Here is a 17,457-nt window from a genome sequence, read left to right as displayed (position 1 = left end):
TCAGATATCAGCACTGATATGCCACTATATGTACTTGAAAATGACTGCCCAGACCATATTGGAGTAAAGATAATATAGGTGGCAATGTTGTCCTTTGCTCTGGTAATCCTTTGATAACAGTGCTCTATTCCTTGGCACCCTGCTCAAGTTGCTGCAGGCACATGAATTGTCCAACTCTTCTTTCATGTTTTGGCATACTTGTTCAGGCTTTTCTGTATCTTCTTGTCTCCTTTTCAATGCACAGAGGCTGTTGAATAATATTTTTCATAAAACAGTAGAAGTAAAAGTTTTTCTAAGACTTTCTGAAGATTCCCAGTAGCCAGTTCAACTTAGTTTAGATTGTTCTCCATCTGTCTAGGAAAGAAAGAACATACATTAGTAGTCCACACATGAGCAGCTTATTAGTTCATTTGCTATATGCAGTACAGCAATTTCAGACTGATCTAAAATATTCATTCACAATTACTGGTGCAGCACAGTTCAAAGCGTTTCAGATCTGTGGGTTTGACAGAGAATTTAAGGAAAATAGCTGCAAATTGATTCTGAATGTAATTAATGAAACATTTCATTCTTAGGTAAATATTAAATGCTTGGGTGTTTTTCCTTTTTTTTTTTTTTTTTTTTTTTAATCTTTCCTGTTACTGAGTTCTCCTGTTGCTGGCCTCAATTATGTGTTTGTTTTATGGGATGTTGGGTGGGCTGGCACAGGGGCAGGTTCTCTCAGAGGGAGGAATTACTGTGAGTCACTGGCTCCACTGGCAGCTGCTTTCCCCAGCACATCCCTCCCACCCCAGGACATCTCTGGGACCTTGCCAGCTGCTTTCTTAAAAATGTGCTTTGCTGGGCTACACACTGGTGCCAAGGTAAAGCTCAGGTGTGGCCAGAGCTCCCCTTAGTGCCCTCAGAGGGTCTAGGTGGGTGTTTGGGGAGCCACGTCTCAGGGCTGCAAGCAGGGTTTGCTGGGGGCCCATCTGCTGAGGTACATGCCTTGCCACCTTTGTGCCTGTTTGTAGCAGGGCAGGTGCTGTTGCCTTTCTATGAGTTAAAGGCTTCTAGCATGCTGGAGAAAGGGGCCTTTTGAGGACAAGAAAGAAGAAAGTGGATGTTTATGGGACTGTAAGCAGCGAGGTCACTGAGGAAGGGCTGGGTGTTTGTTTAGGGTCTCTCTCCTTTTTTTGAAGTGTCAAGGAAAATTCATCTGAGTTTTACAAATGCCATCAGTGGAAGAGTTTAAGAACAGCCTGCAGTAGAACTTGGCAGATCCCGAGGCAAACTTCAGCTTGTTGTGCAATGACTGTCTTTCCAGCTCAGATGTCCGCGCAGAGCACAAATTGTGCAAGGCGTTCTGCTCCCTGGCTGCCTCCCTGCACTGCTGCTGGCCTCCACGCTGGCAGCCTGGTGGAGCCTGGCATGGAGCAGGCCCTGGATGCAACCCCAGAGTCCTCCCTGAGGAGCAAGAAACCCAGATCCAGGGCTACCAGTTCAGGAGCACTTGTATAAGAAGAGGTGAGCAAGGAGCCTACTGCCGCCCAGCTGCTGCAGCAGGCAGTCAGGAGGCTGGGGACCGGCACCACGAATCCCAACATGTGGCTCTTGCTCTTGGCCTCGTCTCCATAATTATTCCTTTTGGTGCTTCCATTTCAATAACTTCAGGCTGCATGAAGGGCTTGGCGCTCTGTCAATGCAGGCTTGCCAGTATCATCTTCAGGTTGCAGTGTTGCAGCTTTCTTCTGTTCTCTTCTATAGAACAGCAAAGCCCTTTGTGTAGGCACAGGTGGTGACGCCCGCTGTGCCATGGTGCTACACCTGGGGATGTGTGTGTGTACAGTATTTAATGTCACAGAAACAAGTGTCTAGGGTACCGCAGTGCTCAGTGAACTGATGTTGAGGATGCCAACAAAAAGGACTTGACACTGGGACAGATTTGACCCTGTATGCATTAAAGAGAGACTTGTTTTTCCACCTCTCAGGAACAGTGGCCAAAAGCAGTGAAATTAGTGTTCATAATACAGATTTTTATTAATGATATGACTAGCAGTAAATTAGAATGTCAAAATTTCTTTTTATTTTATCCTTCAATAAGTATATACTTAAAATAGCTTAAATTGTATCACTTGGAGCACCTTCTGTTCAAATACCTGTTTGCTAGTAAGGTCTGTTCTTATTTAACTAGAATTGGAGAAATACCCTTTTTGTCTTTATTCCCATGAGTGTTCAATGCTGGGAATAGAAATGTGTATACTGATCAAGCTCAAAAGGATGGGGTGGTATTAATATAAGACCATATATAATATATAAATACCTGCCGCTGATATCACATAGCTAACCTTTGCGCTTTATTTCAAGCAGAAGAATGTGGGACAAGGAGGTGTTACAGATTTGTTCTTTGAATACTTCTGTAAGAGTTCCCATACTCTCTTCTTTGGTTGTAAAGATGAGTGCGCCTGAGTTTTAACTTCATCAGTTTTAAGAAGTGAAACAAGGATGCAGGGGTTTTACTTTCTGTGAGGGAGATCAGAACTCTCCTTTGTCATTGTTATTTGGGAAAGTGAACTAAGGAAAATTTTTGGTATTTCAGGTATGTTCTACAAAAGGGTTTTAGTAAATGAAGGATTCAGTTCAAAACTAACTGGCAGAAGTAGGGGGTTTCCAGATGGAAAAAAAAAAGTGCTTTTTTAGCTAAGAAGGAAATTTTGAAGAGTTTTTCCTTATAAAAACTGGGCACGAAGTTCTAAAAGGGTTCTACTTTTGTGGTTTTATATTTGTGGGCTGTTTGGTTTTTTTGGTTTTCTTTTCAAATCCTCATTTCTCTTTCTTGTGCACCTTGTCTTCATAGGTGTACTAATGCATATGCAATCCTGTTGTTTCTGTCCTGTTGTGTTAGGGACAAATTATTTCTGACCGAGATGAAACAAAACTTTGTTTATAAGCAAAATGAAAAAAATACTTTCCCAAAGTGTAGCATTTAGAATTTCTTTCACGTCAGTATTTTTCCTTAGTATAGGTTTGTTGTTTTTTTTTTTTTCCCATCAGCAAAAATAATGTGCATGCATTACATGCAGCCCTAACCAGTTTGCTCTGCTTTCGTGCTTAAGTAGTAATGCCATGAAGATTTAAAGAAATACTCTACTGCAAATCTAAGACGTTTGTTAGTCTCGATGATGGCTTAATTTTTAGTATTCCATGGTGGTTTATATCTTGACATTTCTTACGACCTACAATTAAAATGACTTTAGTGAAGTCTCAACCTATATCCAGATTGCTGAGCGTGGTTGACTGTCTCCAGGGAAAGAGCTGCTTGCTAAATCAATTTGTTCTTTTCTCAAAACAGATTAAATGTGTTTTACCAGTTTAAATTAAAAAATAAATAACCACAAATGACCTAATGTTACACTTAAAATTAAAAGCACATTCTGCCCACTCTGAGGGGCAGCATTTGGGTGCCAAGTTTGCACTGATAGTATTCCACCCGAGATAAGTGAATGGTTAAAAACAAGCATGTCTAATCCTGTCTCACTGCTCTGTTAGTCTTGTTTGAGCGTTAAGTTGATGGCACACCACTTGGGTGGGTGCTGGCTGCTGGATGTGGCAATAATCTCTTTTGCAGAACCTGAGCTGTGCTGCTGCCCTGCCTCCTCCTGCTGGGTAGCTCACACACCGCTGCCTTCTCAGGTGAGCCTTCTCGCAGCCCTCCTTTAGCAGGGCAAGCTGCAGAACTCGCTTGTGACTCACCTGCACCAGCAGTCCATGCTTCAAGGATGATTTCCTAGGCTCCTCCTGCCTGCAGTTTACTTTTGTATCCAGCATGCAGTGCAAGTACAGGGAACCGGCAGCACCTGGTGCTGCGTGAAGCTGCAGAGAATGCAGGCAGCTGCACATAGAGAGTCTGCAGCACTGGTGGTGCCAGGAGTAGCCTTTGTTCCTTCAAACCACTTCCATGGCCATGCTCGAGCGGGTTATTGTTTGAGGCTGTGTAAGTACAATAGGGTCTAAGGGAAAGGGAAGGGCATTTTTTTCTAAAGTAGAGCAAAATAAACTATGGAAATTAGTGGCAATGGCCTCTAATAATGGGATTTTACAAGAGATGTCCAACCTCTAGAACAATGGCTCAGCGTAAGCCAAGGTTAATAGTGCTCATTGTCTTCCGCCTGTGAGCCGGCAGCTCAGCTCTCCCTTAGCAGCACAGGCAGCCCATGTGCCACGGCCTGCTGCAGGCTGGGTTGGCACTGCTATTGGGATGGGTGCTTGTAAAGCCAAGATAGTGCTGGGCACCTGGCCTGGATTTCGTGTACTTTGCCATAGGAGCAGCCCAGCTGGGCAGGCAGCAGCAGGCACAGCATGTCTTCCTCCGTGCTCCTTGGCAGCAGGGGGTGTGGGGATCTGCTATGGTGCTGAGCTATTGACCTCAGGTGTATCGGGGCTGTTCTGAGCTCACCTGCAGCGTGGGAAAGGGAACCGGCTTGGGAAAGCTATTCTTGCAACAACGGGATGGTGGTGGAGTAAGCTGGGAAAGGCAAAGGGTTTTTTTCTTTTGCTGTTGTAAACTGAAGGTCATGATATTGTTTAGTGCTGCCATTAGGTCTTATGTGTGGAGAGTGACACAGCTCTGAAACTCCCTGTGCCTCTAAGCGAGGAAATAAAAGCTTGTGGCTGCCTACATCTGAGAAGAGAAGCGCTCGAGTAGTCCTTTATTTTTCAAATAATGCCTAGTGCAACTTTGACATTGATTTCTGTTTAAAATGAATCATTTAACAGAAATAAAAGAGATATTTAAGCAACAAACTAGTAAGCAAGAAAAAAAAATAGGAAAAGATAATCAGGGAAGTGGAGAATGAGTGAATGAACCTTTTGCTTTTACTCTTGTGAAAAATAGGGAAAAAAGCAAGCAAAAACTGACGCTTTCATTGCTGTTCTACTCTACTCCACTCTACCTAGTAGGGTGAGCTGGAAAAGCCTGCCTGCAGGAAGAGGGTGATGTGTGCAACAGCACGAACTTGGCTGTGTCACAGCCTGGGCAGAGTTAACCACAGCAAGCCTGTGGCCTGCCCTGCAGGATGTCCATGTTTGATTTCCTAGGGAGATCAAGCCTAGAGGTGTAGACAAAGTTGGCAATTGTTAGAGGGACTACAGCTTATCCCTGACATCCCAACATTCCCTCCCCACAGGGTTATTTCGTCCCATCTCTGATCTTCCTCACTCCATCCCTGCCCTGTAGAGGAACACATCAACCTTAGCAGGGCAAAGTGCTCTGTGCTTACATTTCTGCAATGCTCTGAGCCTAGCCTCTCTCTTGCCCTCTTTTTCTCCAAGCAAACACCTACTTAGCCTTGCATGCTTTAGCAGCACTTTATGCTTCTCGATACAAAATGAACAGACTTTAGGGCAGAAGACCATCAGCCATATTATTACAGTGTTGAATTTGAGTTGCTTCAGAATTTACAAAAAAAACGCCCAAGTTTATAAAAACTACTGAGCTGATCGAGGGCTGTGCTAAGTGATGAGGACAGCATGTCATATTTAAACACTGTCATGAAAGTTGCATATTTCCCATGCAGCAGGAGTATTCTTGCTGTTGTAGAAAATGCAGCACACTGCTGTTCACTTCTGACCCACTTTCAGCCTCAGGGTGCATGAGAGCTGGAATTGCGCTGTAAAGTTCACTGCTGTTTTGCAGGAATTCTGAGTTGAACATGCTGCCGTTAAATGAGAGTAATACTAGAACTTGGAAATAACCTATGAAAATACCCATTTTTTTTTTTTTTTTAGGAAAAAAAACCCAAGTGCACCTGCCTCATGCATTTCCATAGTAAGATTGCACCGTACACTTAATTACCTGTCTTGACAGTATTTTTGTTTTCCAAGAATTTCTGCATGTGTTTTGCTTGCTATCTCTTCATTTTTATTTGGGTACACAGAGGTCAAGTAGCTTTTTGTGTATGGAATCTGAAGGTTTTACTCTTGATCACCCTTAGAATTGTGGTCCCCTTGCTGGTAGTTGAGCCCTACACAGGCTAAGTAATGAGGTATACAGTGCATCCCTGGAGCCCTCTGGCTTTCTCCAGCGACAGGGCTGAGGAGGAGACAGGTTCTGGAAAGAAGTTTGTGGCATCCCCTCTTCGAGTCTTTGGGGCACACATTATCAGCTCTACAGCTTTAGTAATTTCACTTTGGAAGCCTGGAAATAGCACCTTTAAAACAAAAAGCAAATAACAACAAAATAAAAACAGAAGATCCCTGAAAGCTGTGGATTTCATGTGAAGATGAGACTTTTGATAGCTATCTGTTTGAAAAGGTCCTGTTACTGCAGGAGGCATGATCAAATTGGCAGAGCTAGCGGCTCTGCCGTGCTGCCTCTCCCTCCTACTCCTGGCCTCAGCAGCCTATGCTGCCCATGCTGCTTGTCTCTTTTGCTGTATTGATTTTTACACTGTAATCTACTCAGAGCAAGGGTTTTGTCTATTACGCATTTGTAACACACCACACGTGCATTACTACAGAAATAATGTAATACAAAGTGCCTGGGATTTCAGACATTCAGTGTTTCATAGCCAAAATTTGGCCAAGAAAAAATCCTTCTGTTTTTGTGCTCCCTCTGCTGGATCTGTACACGCAGGAATTATTGGCTGTCCCTAGAGCCATGGGCTTCCCTCTTCTCTTCCAGAACCCTCAGCTAACAGTTTTGCCACCTGGCACCTCCGGATGCTTGCACAAAGTGCTTGGTTCTTCCCTGAGCATACTCATGTGGCTGCTTCACAGGACATAGACTAGGCATCGGTCAGAAAGGAGAAAAACATGCTGTGAGGCTGTGGCTTTAAGCCAAGAAAGGTTGTGATGTTGGTTTTAGGGTGCTTTCAGTGAACTGCTATTCTGCTGCTCTTTTATTCTCATAGTCACCTTCTCCAAAACTATGCCAGTGTCACTGGTTTGGGGATTTTCCCAGAAATAGGATGAGAGAGCTAATCGGACTTTAAAAAAAACTGTTGTGTTGTAGAGTCTGAATCTGGTTCTGAGCAAGTCTTTGCCTGGTGTGGTGGCAGGGCTTGGCCCAGGCCAGCCACTGAGCAGGTTGTGAGGCGAAAGTACGGAGCAGATGCTGATGAGGACTGTGCCAGTGTCCTTGGAAGAAGTTTGGACCTGATTTGCAGAAAGGGTGGGTGGTCTGTAATGTGAATTCACTGAAATGTTAATGGGATTGCCCTTTTCAGAGGTGCTTTATAAAATAGAGTAGGAGTTGTGGTGCCAGTTTTACAGATGGACAAACTAAAACACAAAGGAGTGGAGTGAAGGGTTGGCTCCTTATTTCATGACAGTGTGGTTTGAGCTGGTTTAAGCAGACTCTGTTTGAGCCTCTGCCATCACGGCTGATCACTTCTGCCCTCGTGCCCATTCCCTGTGTTGTGTTGGCACATCTGTTTATGAGACAAATGCTAGAGGAAATGAGCTCCTCGTCCAGCTAGCCATGCAGCTGCACAAATGCAGGCTTGGAAGTGAGCGCCCAGGAGGGAGAATTGTGAGGCAGAGCTGAAGCTGCCAAGTAAATGCTGCAGCCCAGTGTCTGAGTCCTGTCCTGTAGCACCAGCAGAGCCAGGGATGGAATCTGGCTGCTGGGGTAGGCAGAACGGAAGTTTATCCTTTGAAGAAAGCAAGCTTAAAAGTTAGATTAAATAATTAATTTTGACTTAATTAAGAACTTAGTCTGTATTAGCAGAGAAAGTCATGTTAACACATATTAAACCTGAATCCTTTAGTGTGTTTCCCCCGGCTTGTGTAATCAGAACAAAAGCACTAGGGAAAATTCTGGATGAGAATAAATGTGTTTCAGGGGAAAACATTCACAGTTCAGTGAGGCCTTAAAAGCCAATCATTCACTCAGGGTGTCTGTCAATATGTAACTTCCCTAAAATTGCCGTTTGCTGTGGGACAAGAAGAACAGCAAAGTTCCCAGCTGAAGCAAATTGTCTCTTGGCAGCTCTGTATATACCAGGGATGGAATGGTTGTTTAAAGCATGTTATTCAGATGCTTTTATTCTTTGTATGATATCAGTGAGAAGAGTAAATAAGATTGTGTAACAAACACTAAATGCATGTAACAAGTTGCTTGAAAAACTTGAAGGTTTTCTTCTTTTTTTGTGGGGCTCAAGTGTGGCTTTTGCATCACATCAGGTGCTAACAAGGTGGCTGCTTCCACAGCTGGTCATTTTGGGGTTCTAGACTGACCACAAGATGCACATTATTTTCTTCCATCAGCCTTGCTTCTTCCTCTTGGATGAAATATTATTTTGCATAGAAGTTGCTTGGAATTTCGTCAAAAGAGAAGCAAAATGTTCTCATTCTGTTCCTTTCTTCAATATGTGCTGAGTTTCAGAGTCTTAGCAGCATACGCCTGGAAAGACACCTTGTCTGACTGCTGAAACAGCATGTAACAAAATACGCAGTGCCCGTAAACATTCTGCTGTCTTCCTTTACAGTATTTCTTTATAATTAAAAAGCATTTCCTAGAAGTCGTAGTGCTGTGCCAGTGTAATCCATAAACTCGCTTTGTTTTTCTATAGACAGGATGGTGTTTTTGTGGTATTTTGGCATATCCGCTTAAGCAGAGTTTGGGGGTGTTTATTTTTTTAAATGGCACTTAACTCAGACAGCGAGTTCCTGTATGAAGAGAATAAAGATGCTTCAGCATGATCTTTGGGTGAAAAAGATGGCCATTTGGCATGGTAGAATTTTACTACCTCTTCCTTCTCTCATTTTTATGGACCGTGAAGCCTGTAAGACTTGAAATGATGGAGTGAACTTGCAGAGTTTGGGGTAGCTGGAAATCTGGGCTGAGTCTCAGCTCTGGTGCCCTGGGGTTGTTACTGGGCCTCCCAAATGCTCTCCATTTGTCTGAGGTCCGCTCAGTGAGCTTTTTCACATGTTACCATGTCACTCAGGAGAATGGAAATATGATGTGTCTGTGCTTGTATTGCAGGAAAATGGATCTTGTTATGTGAGGGCACTGAGGAAACCGGCCCCAGATACCGAGAGGAAGAAAGGCCGGTGGGAAATATTCAGGTAGGAAGGCTTTATGGACCAGCAGATGGTTGAAAGTACCTGTGGGTCTTTGGCCATTTTCCATATGATGCATCATTTCTTATGTCTTAATGGCTGATCTGGTTGCTATCAAAGTTTATTTGTTTTTTTAAGAATCAGTCCTGTTTGGTCAATTGATCGCAACAGTGAAACACTGCAAGCAAAGCCCTCAGCATAAACATTCCTTGGGCTATCCCTGGTACAGCTATTGATCGTGATACTGAATACAAACAAATTACTCTTTGCATGAGCCATTCGAGCTATAAAACACAGCAATAATACGTTCTACTTGCTGCCAATAAATGTGCATTTATAATAAACAGAGAAGTCCCTGAGTAGAAACGAACAGTATTTTCAATAGTGTGTTCAATATCTTATGTCCAGCTGTTGCACAGAGCAAAAAAGCAGGTAGTGAATGCTCCATAATTTTTTTTATTATTTTTAAGATATTTTTAAGTATTTTGTAAGCCAGGAGTCTTATCTTTGCTTTATTTCCAGTATGGATCAGGGTTTCTCAAGTACTTGGTCCATGTATTAATTGTTTTGGGGACCAGCTGCCTTTCCTTTCACTGTCATGTGGCTCATCTCCACTTTCACTCTTAATCACATCCCTGTGGCATTTCCTTGTGTTGGTAAATGCCATTAAAGTAACTTTCACATATTTGTGGTTGTTTTGAAAGCAGCTGAAATGGAGGGGAGGAGTCAGTACCCTTGTGACCACCACCACCACCAAGGGTGCCTGGATGATAACTGAATCCGTTTCCAAAAGGATAAAGCTAATGATCATCAGAGCATAGATATTTTTTTTAATCTGCTGTACCATGCTCTTATAATCCTCCTCCCCTTCATCCATATTTTCAGCACTGCGCTTTGATGAGCTACAGACAGTTGACCCGAAGGCATTTCTTGATGAACATTTCTATCTGCTCTCAGCCTTGAAAAACTCAACCTTTTCAAGAGCTGCATGGGAGAAAAATGTGTAAGACTAATATTTATAGGCTGAAAGAGAGGGGAGAGGAAGAATAAAGTGTAAAACTTGCTTCCAGCAGAAATGCCATCTCTCTTTTTCCTCTGATAATTAGGAGCGTTTCTGACATGGCTACTAAAGCAAGTTAGTGGTGTGTGCTTGCCATTTGCTGTGCTTTTGTGCTGCAGAATTGTTTTCGTTTTTGTACAGCACTGCTTTGTTCTATTTTGTTTTAAGACAAAACACAAATTTCAGCTGATACCCAACTATTACATTATGATTCATCCTTACTCCTACATCTTAAATGGGTACTTCCAAGTACTTGAATTATTGTAAAAATGGAAGGTTTTTATTCAGGCTCACATTTTAAGTATTTTTTGGTAACATTCAGTACAGCTCATATGCATAAATCCTTTCATCAATAGCTCTAACTAAAATCGTAATGGAAGATTAGAAGGGGGAGAGTTTTTAACTGTGCTGTATTTTTCAATAGGCAAATATCTTGGCTGTATTGAGAAATACAGGAGCACTGATTGTAACGCAAGATTTAGATGACATTGCAAATGTTTTTAGTGGTTCCTTAAGGAGTGTAGTGCATTTTGTACCTGGTGAATATAAGTTTAAATCTTTGATCTTTTACTATAAAAATAACACACGCAGTCATAGAAATGCAGCAAATCATTAAAAGATTTTTAAAAAAAAAAAGGAAAGAAAAAAAACCCATACTTTTTGAACAGGGTGCTTGAAAATCTACTGAAGATTTCCCTGCACTTGAAGGTTTAAAAAGTAAAAATAAAACTCACTGTTTTATTCCATGAAGATACTTGGGATCGAAGTTCCTTGCTGTGCTGTGGGGTCACGTGGTGCACTGCTGTAGAGCTGGAATGTTTGCCATGGTATTTCCGGAGCCTTCATAAACACACAGAAAGAACAGGGTTTTTAGGAGGATTTTTTTCTTTCTAATTCTTTTTTTTCCTTTTTTTTAATTTTTATTATCAGCTTAAATGCCTTGCAATTTAGATGTGGGATTTTTAGGATTTCAGAAATTTTTGTGTGACCATTTTAATAATTCCCTTTATTAATTTCCTATTAAATAATAACTGATTTCTACAGGAATATGTTAAGATACCTGGTGCCTTTTTTTTTTTTTTTTTTAAACTAATTGCTGCATTTATTTTTTCCGTAGCATAATTCCTGGCAACTAAAATATTAAGCCTAACTCTGCTATTTAGATAGTCTTAATGGTTTACTTTTGGCATGTGTCACTGTGAGTGGCATTCTGTAATCTGACTTGATAGCTGTCAGCTTGCAAACTGGAGTAATGCAAACAAAAGATGATCACTCAAATGAGGTTACAGTGAAGAGCCATTTCTTAAGTCCTGCTGCTGCACTGTAGAATCCCCAAGTCAAATTAGAAAAGCAGTGAATTAGTTGTGGTTCCTGGGATGTGAGGGTTAAGATTATGCAAACCTGTTCTTTCTAATTGTAGGAATAGCGCAGGCTCCTTTTGAGACTTTGCAAACACAGCTCAAGCTGGAATGGATTGTGAAAAGCTCTATCGTAGCCTGTAATATTATGGGTATGTCAAGTCTCAGAGGCAAAGTGTGCTGAAGTAGACCCTGTGCTATCTCCTGCACCCCTGAGCTGGAAGAGATGTACCTTCCTTCTCCTGCCTTCCTCCTTCCAGATGAGCTGAACTGCTTCTGGAACAAAGGCAGCGAACAGATCTGTTTTAAATACAGTCCTGCAAAAGTGGGGAGGAAGAGAGGCTGAATGGAGCATTTTTAGCTTCACCAACTAAATTCCCTGCACAAAGCCGTAATAAGGGAGGAGTAGGGGAGAGGGCAATGTGAGGGAGTCGATAAAAAGTGGCCAGAGGCAAGAGCTGCTTCTTGCTGCTGTGCCACTGAGAAAAATGGTCACAGCAGTGTGGCTGGGTGTTGTGTGTGCCACTTTGGTGTATGAGTAGTGGACATTGTGTATCAGTGTGAGTTGGGTAATTGTATGAGATTGCACACAGGTTATCACAGAGTTTTTCCTTAAACTAGGTCTCAGTAAGATTTGGTTTTCCCCAGATTCCACCCCTGAACTTGTGTAGTAACAAGCAGCCTGCATAGGTCAGGAGTGGAGGAAGAGCCTGGGTTCTGCATGGCACCAGGCCTTCCTTGCCCCTTCCTCCTGTCCTCTATCAAACATTTTGCAGCCAATCTTTAGTGTGACTGATTATTTAATGATATTATCATGGTGTGGAACCGTAGCATCATTTTTCTTACTAGAATAAGATTTGTGTTCTGTTTGGGTAAAATGTGCCATGGCTGGCTGCCACCGGTGCCATACTGTCTGACTCCTGTTGCTATCTCTGCATATCTGTGGGGGCAGTAGGGAAGCAACACACAAATGTTGTCAACAGCAGTAAGAAAAAAAAAAAAAAAAAGTGAATTGAATAGCTGGAAAGGGGTTTGGGTAGGAAGAAGAAACAATAAGGAAAGATGCACTAGGAAATAAGGCTGGTGGTGTGAGGATGAGAAATTCCTCCCCCTGCAACAGGTTTGTTGACTAATAAAAGATGGATGTTTTCCCTTCTAAAAAGTGGGAGAACTGGTGATAACTTTGGAACTGCTCTGTGCTGTAAAGGTTGGCATATTGTGTGCAACAGTCACCCTCTGGGCTGCTGATGTGGAATTGCCTCTGTGTGCACTTCTGCTGCTTCTAATCGTGAAGGCTGGGCTGAGGCCTTGGCATCTGAGGGCAGCAGCTGAGCCCTTCAGGTCACCTCTGCTTTCCCAGTGCTCCTGGGAAAGGCACTCATGCCTCCTGTCATGTCTGTAGTGGGGAGGGGAGTGCACTTTTTCCTTTAGCATATACTGCTAGAAAGAAACCATTTGAATGCTGTGACATAAGAACCATATCATGGTCATTGGCCAAGTCCTCTGCATTGATGCAGTCGTGGAGGCCTTACCAGTTATTCTAGTGAGTGAGAGGGAATGGCGTGGAGCTAAGCACCCTGAGGGTATGGGATCCATCTTTGTGAGGTAAAAAGCACTGTTTCAACAGTTGACATCACTTATGAATTTTAGAGGACTTGTATATATCTTCTTTAAAAGAAAGCCATGATTCAAAGGCACACTGTGTTTCAGCACTTTCTGCTTGTATATGCTTTTTTTCCATATGAACAAGCAGAAATGAGGAGAAATACCCCAAAAATCTCATTAAGTGTAACAGAGCAAAGTGCTGCTGCCTTTCTGCTTTCTCCCCTATATTGTCCCCAGTGCTGTGCTTGTCAGAGAAGCTCTACACCACCTTAGCAAACCTCAGGTGAAAAAGAGGCACAAGTACACCTCATGACACAACAGAAACAGCACACAACAGCTTCACTTTTTCAAAGATGTCCAGTGTTTTATTTTGTTCCGTAGTGCATCTCACTGATTTGTAAGTTCAGTGCTTTTATCAGAAGCGTAAAATTTTTTTCCAGATAATTATGCAATGATGATATATGTATATCTTAATAATTATTTTTTTCCTCACTGTTTGGCTTTCCCTCTTGCACTGAGGATTTCTCAAGTTTTTACAAGGAAACTTTGTTTAGGCAGGTCAAAGGGAATCAGGATTGAAACTTATGCTCAAAAAGCACTGCGTTCTTAATTGCCTTTGACAGTGGTTGGGAAAGATGTCACTTCAGTGTAGTGAAAAGCAACCAAAATAAATTATACTTTTAATGAAGAGTTCTCTGTCTGGATGAATTTATACTGACAGAACAGTATTGGTTAAAAAAAAACAGAACCTTCACAAGCACATTGCAATTTATCCTGCTTTTTCTCTATTCAAACAATAAGCAATGTACACAGACAGTGTAGATGAACCATTTTGTCTGAGGTACTTCTTTAAGCAGAGGGCTTCTGATTTCATTATTATTTTTAATGGATTACATTGCTTTGAAGGAAGACTAAATAAAATCAGTATTCATATATTCTGTTTATCATGTGACTGTACTGGCAATTGCTGTATCCTGTACTAAAACTACTTTATGGTGATATAGACAAGATTCTTATGGCCTTAGAAAGGATGCTAGCTTGCATTCCTGTGTAAACAAATATTTCCGAAAGAAATAGTATGCGGCTCGAATATTTATTTTTGTTCAATACAAAAGTATTTATAGCTAACTGGCAGTGATATTGCTTCTTTGCCTGCTCTTTTAACCTCGTTCGTCTCCTCAGTGTGTTCTTCCAGCTCCTGGAAATTCTTCTAGGGTGTTCGAGATCCACTGTTTTTGCAGCCAAAAATCTGCATCTTTTCAGTAAAAGCAGGAAGGGGATGGGGGTTAATTTCACTCATATAGCTTATGTGTATGTTTGTTCTATGCATTACATGTATATGTGTATGCAGAAGTTGTGACTCATTTCAGAACTGAGTCTGTTACAGTTGGAGATTATGTATTTTATTTATATATATAAATGACTGAGAAATTTTAAATAAGGTAAATTGATGTAGAGCAGTAATTCTGTTGGGAGTTTTAAAATATGTTTGATATTGAAAAGTATTTAAACTCATCTGTTTAATCTTACTGAAGCTAGAAAATACAAGGTACAACCGTTTTTTCACACTTTTTATTAAGCCTTGATGTTTCTGATAATATAGCTTTCTTTTAGAGGCCTTCAAGTGGGAAGAGAGAAATATATTTCCTCCTCAAGACAAAAGAACAATGTGACAGTAATCTTAGCTCTGTTTTTCTTTTGTCTGTAGCTAAGTCCATCTCTTAACCTGGTATGATTAATCTTGCTTGATTTGTTAATGTTTTTAGAAGTTTATGAAAGGATGGGGAAAAGGAAGGAAAAGAATACTTTCAAGCACTATCAGCGATTCTCTTGAATCGTGAAGATAGGTATGACTGAAGTCTGCGTATCGGCATGAATGAGCACCATGTGAAATGCCAGCAGATGTGTAACCCATCCTGAATATTGGGTCAATATATTTAAACTGCTGTACTCAGCTGAGAATGTATCGTTTCTGCTAAAGATCAAACATAGGCTTTTCTAAGACAAGATTTTGAGCTAGCAGACCATGGAAAAAACTTCCATGTAGATTAAGATCTCACAAGTGAGAATGAACCTAATTCAGCTTCAGAATGTAAATAAGCTGAAGAGCCTACTTGCAGCTCCACATGGGGTCACTTCTCACTCATGTTACCTGTTCTATACAGTGGAAAGCTTAAGCAAGTGAAAACTAAAATTACTGCTTTGCAAATAAAGTGAGAAGAAGAAAACAGACATGAACAACACCTTTCATAGATACTGAGTGTTTTCCACAGCAGCAGTCTGGTGGCAGAGAGTTAATCAATATAATTGCATGTTGAATAAGAAGGTGTTTCCTTTTGTTGCCTTTGAATGCAGCACTTCTCTAACAGAATTTTCTCCTCTTGTTTATGTGTTCTCTTGCTGGGTGGGCAGAGTCTCACCAAGTAACTCCTGTCAGCTGGTTTCTGTTTGGTGCTTTTTTCTTTTTTTTTTTTCTTTTCCTTTCGCTGATGATTTTCATTGCTGCCCTTTGGTTTTTGCCTCATTTTGCTCTGAAATCATAACTTTCTCTTAGAAACTAGGGCCAGTTGCTACCACTAGCTTATCGCTGTTCCTTTAGTATAAAATGTGATATCAGATGGAGTCGATTTTCTCAGGTCTCAGTTAGATAACAGGTGTCTCTTTCTCTGTACACGTTCCTCCTTTGGACTCTCAAACATCCACCAAATGGAGTGTATTCTTCTTTCTTTCGAGATGCTTGTCCACACATAGGGTCCACTTAGCATATATTACATGGTAATTTTTTTTTGCAGTTATTCCCTGGACCTGATATAAGGTGATGAGCTGGAGGTGGAATGCTCTCAATTCCCGTTACCAGTTTGCAGTCTTACTCTCCCTTGCCCTTGGCATTTCTGGTGCTTGTCTCCTGTACCTCTAACAGTTACATGATGCTTTTTTTCTCCTGCTGCCTCTGACATTCCCACCTGGAGATCCCCACTTTCTCCATCTGCTTTCAGCCTTTGTAGGCCTCAGAAACATTTATCCTGTTAGTTTGCATTCCGAGAATCTTGCAGTTTGTAGAGGGAAACAAATAGGCCTTGCAGTGCAGTGGCGTACCTGAAGAGAGCATGTACCTACACCTTGTCTCATAAGCAGATGTAAGCTTGGTCTGCTCATCTTCAGCTGGCCACATGCTGTATGGAGCCAAACCAGAAGCCCACATCCATCGTTAGCATTGTGTTGAGCCTGAGCTAATAAGCTCGGTCTCTTGGCAGGATGTGTTAGATCAGGCTTACTGCTGTGCTAATTGTGCTTACACAGCTTCCAGTTTGGAGCTGGCTCATTTACAGCTGGCTTGGATGGTGGCCAAGGAAGCTCGCCTCTGCCTGCAATATGCCATGTAGATATGCACAGATCCAGCACTTGAAAGTGTCTATCAATAGCAGGAAATTATATTTGAAGGGAGGAGAAAATCTCTGGTCTGGGTACATGCGTAAACAAGGCCAATATTAATGAATGAGGAAGTAAGCAACAGTTTTAATAAGGAAAAGGATTAATTATTCCAAATGTAGACTTAAAACCACAAGTTGTTCTCGGCCCCTATGTTTGGCCCCATCTTGTTTCTCATTTGCCACTTTTACAGTACTTCTTGGGAACACTTCCCAGGCTTAAGGCATTTGGCTGCAGAAGGAGTGAACAGCCTGATGCTCTAGCTGGGAGAGACAAACTAGTCTAACCACAAGGCTAGAAATGGGCCAAGTTTGAGCAAAGAGAGATGATCTTCCTTTGCATTTAGTCCACCCTTTGTTTTTTTCTACCTTTTGCGTACTTCATATGTTAGCGAAAGTGTTTGTGTTTTGGTTATAATGAGGTGTTCATCCTAGCATTAAAGTGCTACAGTTACCAAAATGTATAAAACACTCACTAGTAACGGGAATTGTGTAGTTAAAAAAAATGAAAACCAAAAATAAAAAAGCAGAGCTGTAAAAAGGCAACATTTATTTATTTAAGTTTGGGAAAACAGCGCTCAGCATGGCTTAAAAGCCACATCCTTGGCTGGCACAGATTGGTTTCATCAGTTACCAACAGCTGTGCAGTTTACTTTAGCAGAATGTGACCCCTCAAATACTGTCCTCTGCCTGTGAAGCAGTGTTGTGATAGAGGGGAACGTGTGAGTGCATATGCACTTACACCTTGGGAAAACTGGACTTGTTTCTGCCTTTATTGTGAAATAATACTATTCCTCTTCAGCACATTGCTGTGAGCCACTCTAAGTATTTGAGCCCATTTTTCTCAAATTATTTTCTTGATCACAATTGGCCATGCACCAATGCATTAATTTACTTGGCAGTTTAGAGGCCCACTTCTCCATTTAAGCAACCCTGAGCAGACAGTACCAGCCTTTTACTT

General features: G+C 41.6%; 1 protein-coding gene across 5 annotated transcripts in view; it reads left to right on the top strand.

Moving 5' to 3' along the window:
* The window catches only part of ZMIZ1 (zinc finger MIZ-type containing 1), a 322,545-nt gene that overhangs the window by 96,603 nt on the left and 208,485 nt on the right, over positions 1-17,457 (top strand). For 4 of the 5 annotated variants that reach the window (XM_042862787.1, XM_042862785.1, XM_042862786.1 and 1 more), the window contains exon 3: positions 8,969-9,051. The exons of the other annotated variant lie outside the window; for it this stretch is intronic. The gene's annotated coding sequence lies outside the window, so the exon portion shown is untranslated. The remainder of the gene's footprint in view (positions 1-8,968; positions 9,052-17,457) is intronic. 5 annotated transcript variants of the gene reach the window in all.

The sequence above is a fragment of the Lagopus leucura genome, unplaced genomic scaffold (genome assembly GCF_019238085.1).
Source record: "Lagopus leucura isolate 7727_CA_CO unplaced genomic scaffold, USGS_WTPT01 Super-Scaffold_739, whole genome shotgun sequence".
NCBI lineage: Eukaryota > Metazoa > Chordata > Aves > Galliformes > Phasianidae > Lagopus > Lagopus leucura.
Note: the sequence above shows the minus strand (reverse complement) of the source record. Positions and strands in the feature narration are given on the sequence as shown.